Source organism: Orycteropus afer, unplaced genomic scaffold, assembly GCF_000298275.1.
Source record: "Orycteropus afer afer isolate SDZICR_OR568_19922 unplaced genomic scaffold, OryAfe1.0 scaffold00022, whole genome shotgun sequence".
NCBI lineage: Eukaryota > Metazoa > Chordata > Mammalia > Tubulidentata > Orycteropodidae > Orycteropus > Orycteropus afer.
This window is the reverse complement of record NW_006921609.1, coordinates 12,694,281-12,700,287: the sequence shown is the minus strand read 5'-3', so window position 1 is coordinate 12,700,287 and position 6,007 is coordinate 12,694,281.

Genomic DNA, 6,007 nt, shown 5'->3' with positions numbered 1-6,007 from the left:
AATGCTGAAAGTACCATGGACTGCTAAAAGAACTAACAGATCTGTCCTGGAGGAAGTGCAGCTGAAATGCTCCTTGGAAGTGAGAATGGCCAGATTTCATCTCACCTACTTTGGTCATGTTGTCAGAAGGGACAATTTCCTGGAGAAGGATATTATGCTTGGGAGGGTGGAGGGTTCATGAAAGAGGGGAAGGCCTTCTACAAGATGGACACATCTGCTGCAATGATGGGCTCAAATAAAGCAAGTATCATGGAACTGGTGCAGGATTGGGCAATGTTTCGTTCTGCTGTGCATGGGATCACTATGAGTCGGAAATGACTCTATGGCACCTAACAACAACAATTCTACTGAATCTAATGACAATCTGAAGAATAGAGTCAACACATTGAACACTAATGACCAAAGACAAGAAGGGTTGTTGAATGACATCAAGTATATCATACATGAAGAAAGCAAGAAGTCATTAAAAAGACAAGGAAGAAAGAAAAGGCCAAAATGGATGTCTGAAGAGATTCTGAAACTTGCACTTGAGTGGAGGGTAGCTAAAGCAAATGAAAGAAATGATGTAATAAAAGAGCTGAAAAGGAGACTTCAGATGGGTGTTTGAAGAAGACAAGTAAAGTATACTAAAATATGCAAAGACCTGGAGGTAGAAAACCAAAAGGAAAGAACACACTCAGCATTTCTCAACCTGAAAGAACTGAAGAAAAAATTTAAGCCTTTAGTTGCCATCCTGAAAAATTCCACAGACAAAATATTGAATGATTCAGGAACATTGAAAGAAGGTGGAAAGGATACAGTCACTGAAACAAAAGGAATTGATTGACATTTAAACAAAATCAGGAAGTAGTATGTGATCATGAGCCAATAGTATTAAAGGAACGAAGTCCAAGCTGCATTGAAGGAATTGGCAAAAAACAAGACTCCAGGAATTGATACCCACTCAGTTGTTTCAACAAACAGAGGGAACACTGGAGGCTCTCACTCATATATTCCAAGAAATCTGGAAGTGAGCTACCTGGCCAACCAATTAGAAGAGATCCATATTTATGCCCATTCCAAAGAAAGGTGATACAACAGAATGTGGAAATTATTAAACAATATCATTAGTATAACAGATAAGTAAAATCTTGGAGAGTAAAATTCAAAAATGGATACAGCAGTTTATTGACAGGGAACTTGCAAAAATTCAAGCCACATTCAGAAGAGGGCATAGAAAGAGATACATCATTATTGATGCCAGATGGATCTTGGCTGAAAGCAAAGAATACCAGAAAGATGTTGTTTTAGATACTTCATGCTGCTCTAACAGAAAATACCGCAAATGGGTGGCTTTAACAAACAGCGATCTATTTTCTTACTGTTTAGGAGGCTAGAAGTCTGGGTTCAAAGTGCCAGCTCTAGGGGCTGGGTGAAAGCTCCTTGACCTTGGACTTCAGCTCTGCCTCTTTCCTCAGCCCACTGAATCTGGAAGCATCTTTTCACTTGCTCAGGATAGCAAGCCCAAGGACAGCAAATAAAATGGCACAGTCCCAATATTAGCAGACAAGGCAGGCCACTAGTTCAAGTCCAGAGACAATCCCAAAATCGGCAGGAAATATGTCAGGCTGCTGAATGGAGACTCGCTACTTGCAGGATCCAAGCATGCCAAAAACCTCAGAGACCTTTCTCAAAGTTATCTTCTTATATACTGTAAGCAGACCACATCCCTAAGGCAACTCCAGTAGATTTCACCATGGAGTTGATTCTCGGTCTCATCATGGGGAAAAACTACAACCAGCTGCCTGCCACTCAAAACCAGGTCCACCTAAATTGACACACAACTTAACTACCACAGATTTCTCCTGGAATTTTATTGACTATGGAAAAGCATTTGACTGTGTGGATCATAACAAATTATAGATAACCTTGCAAGGAACTGGAATTCCAGAACACATAATTGTGGTCATGAGGAGACTGTATATAGACAAAGAAGCAGTCTTTCAAACAGAACAAGGAGATAGTGAATGGTTCAAATTTTGTTAAGGTTATGTGTCAGGATTTTATTTACACATGATATTTATTCAATCTGTGTGCTGAGCAAATAATCCAAGACATTGGAGTATATGAAGAAGAATGCAACATGGGATTGGAAGAAGACTCATTAACAACCTGAGATATGTAGATGACACAACATTGCTTGCTGAAAGTGAAGATGATTTCACTTGATTGAGAAGATTCCCATAGAAGCTGCAGTGGGGGAAAAAAATTACAGACTACATAGTGCACTGGATAAATATGCTGCAAAAGGCTTCTTTAAAGTATTAAAAAGGAAAAATGTCAATTTGAAGAGTAAGGTGCACCTAACCTAAGCCTGGTATTTTCAACAGCCTCTTATTCATATGAAAATGGGACAATGAATAAGGAAAACCAAAGAAGAACTGATGCCTTTGAATTGTGGTGTTGGAGAAGAACGCTGAAAATACTATGGGCTGCCAGAAGAGGAAACAAATCTGTCTTGGAAAAAGTACAGCCAAAATGCTCCTTAGAAGCCAGAATAACCAGATTTGTCTCACATATTATGGGCACATTGTTAAGAAGGGACCAGTACCTGGAGAAGGATATAGGACTTGGTAAAGTAGAGGGTTAGCAAAAAATGGAAGACCCTCAATGGGATGGATTGACACAGTAGCTGTGATGATTGGCTCAGGCATAGCAAAGATTTTGAGGGTCACACAGGACCAAGTGCACTTGCAGTCTGTTGTACATGAGGTTGCTATAAGTCAGAGCCAACTCAATAGCACATAATAAAAATAACATCTTCTCAGATCACTATGCTATAAAATTAATACCAATAAACAGAAGACCAGAAGAAAAAAAAAAAATCAAATACATGGATACAGAGTAACATACTCTCAATAACAATTGGGTAACAGAAAAAATAAAGTGAGAAATTAAAAATAAATAAATAAATCTAGAAAGAAATGAGAATGAATACACAACATACCAAAGCCTTGGGACATAGCAAAGTTTCAGAGTTCAATTTATAACAAAAATAATTAACACATCAATAAAGAAGAAAAGTCAACATCTTAACCTAACAACTCTAACAATTAGAAAAAGAGCAATAAAAGAAGGCTACAGTCTCGAGAAAAAGAGGAAATAATAAAAATCACAGCAGAAATACATTAAGCGGAAAACAGAAAATCACTAGAAAAAATCAGCAAGATTAGAAGCTGGTTCTTTGAAAAAGTTGACAAAATTGGCAAACCACTGTCATTTTTAACTGAAGAAAAGGAAGAGAAGATGCAAATAACATCAGTAATACATGAAATGGGCAACATCACACTGGAACCAACTGAAATTAAAAAGATAACAACAAAATACTATGAAGAACTGTAAGCAAAGAAATAAGGTGATCTCACAGAATGTGGAATGTATCAAACAATATCATTAATATCACATGCAAGTAAAATCTTGCTGAAGATCATTCAAAAATAGTTGCAGCAGCAGTATTTTGACAGAGAACTTCCAGAAATGAAAGCTGGATTCAGAAGAGGACATGGAACGTGGGATATCATTGCTGATGTCAGATGGATCTTGGTTCAGCAAAGAATACCAGAAAGATGTTTACTTGGGTTTTATTGACTATGCAAAGGCATTTGATTGTGTGGATCATAACAAATTATGGATAACACTGAGAAGAATGGGAATTCCAGAACACTTAATTGTGTCCATGAGGAACCTGTACATAGATCAAGAAGCTTTTGTTCAAACAGAACAAGGGGTTACTGCATGGTTTGAAATCAGGAAGAGAGTGTGTCAGAGTTTTCTCCTTTCACCATACTTGTTCAATCTGTATGCTGAGCAGATAATCTGAGAAGCTGGACTACATGAAGTACAGTATGACATCAAGATTGAAGGAAGACTGATTAGCAACCTAAGATATGCAGACGACACAAATTTGTTTGCTGAAAGTGAGGATGACTTACTGATGAAGGTTAAACACTACAGTCTGCAGTATGAATTACATCTCAACATAAAGAAAGTGAAAATCCTCACAATGGGACCAATAAGCAGCATCATGATAAATAGAGAAAAGATTGAAGTTGTCAAAGATTTCATATTACCTGGTTCCACAATCAACGTCAATAGTTTCAGCCATCAAGAAATCAGATGCCATATTGCACTGGGAAAATCTCCTGCAAAAGATCTCTTTCAAGTGATGAAGAACAAAGTTGTCTCTTTGAAGACTAAGGTGCACCTAACCCAAGCCATGGTATTTTCAATAGACTCATATGCATGTGAGAGCTGGACAATGAATAAGGAAGACAGAAGAAGAGTCAATGCTTTTGAGTTGTGGTGTTGGCAAAGAATACTGAGAGTACCATGGACTGCTAAAAGAACTAACAAATCTGTCCTGGAAGAAGTGTAGCCAGAATGTTCCTTGAAAGCCAAAGTGCTCCTTGAAAGCAAGAATGGCCAGACCTTGTCTCATCTACTTTGGCAATGTTTTCAGAAAGGACTATTCTCTGGAGAAGGATAACATTTTTGATGTCTTGTTACCTAGTGCTGCTCTGACAAGAATACACCACAAATGGGATGGCCTTAATAAACAGGACTTTATTCTCTTACAATTTGGAGGCTTTAAGGCCAAGTTCAAAGTGCCAGGTTCTAGGGACTCTGTGAAAGCCCTTCAAACTTGGGCTTCAGCTCTGCTTCTTGCTCCAGGCCCACTGAAGCTAGGAGCATCTCTTCACTCCAGCAGCAACCAGCTGCTGAGGCTAACAAGCCCAAGGTCAACAACAACAACAACAAAAAATGGCACAGTCCCAATGTTACCAGACCACGTAGCAGGCCATTAATTCAGGTCCATTGTAAGTCCCATGGTCGGCAGAGCATGGCAGGCTGATGAACAATGACATGGCTACATGCAGGATCCAAGCATGCCATAAACTAGAGACCATTCTCCAAGGCTTCTCCTTATATACAGGAAGCAGACCACATCTCAAAGGCAGCTACTCAGCTGCTCCCAGTAGATTCCACCATGGAGGTGATTGCCAGTTTCATCTAGGGAATAACTACCACCAGCTGCTCAGCCACTCAACCAGGCCCAGCCAAGTTGATGTACACATTAAACTACCACACTTGATAAAGTAGAGAATCAATAAAAAAGGAGAAGGTCCTCAACAAGATGGATTGACACAATGACTGCAATGATGGGCTCAGGGATAGCAAGGATTGTGAGGCTAACACAAGACCAGACAGTGTTTCATTCTGTTGTACATAGGATCACCATGACTCTGAGCCTTTTTTCTTCTTTTGGTTACTGTTCCTGTGTGATTATGTAGTGTGTTTTTTGTTCATGGACTTTTAGTTTTTTTATGGTTATTCAATTGTAATTTGTGTCTAATTGAATGGGAGACAACAGTCCCCATAAGACACAACTACACGCACAACTTCTGCAACTTCACTTACTGAGTGAGAGCCACTACCTCCTTCTCCACCAATAGGTCAATGATAAAAAAACCACCAAGAAGAGCCTGAATCACCCTTGGCTGTTATTCACAAACAGTTAACAGAGATCTAAATACAACAACACTACGATGCCTTGGAAACAAGAGACCATCACAGTCCACACAAAGAAGCAGGATAAAGCGGGAGAAACAAGGAAGCAGGATACAGACTCAGAACACATCCCTGAGGAAGAAGCAGAATTGGAACTCTCTGATAAGGAATTCAAAAGAATTATCTTTAGGTATCTTCAAAGGATTGAAAGACAGACCAAAGAAAACATAGCAAAAACCTTAGAAGAATTTTGGAAGAAAATACAAGAACAATATGACAAAATAATTGAAAAATTAGCAATGATTCTAAATCTACAGATAGAAATCCAGAAGATTAATACTAAATTGTCAGAAATAGATAACACATTGGAAGGACAAAGGAGAAGAATTGATGCGATGGAAGACAGAATTAAAGAGATTGAAGAAAAATATCTGAATACTTCTTTGGAAAAGGATCAATC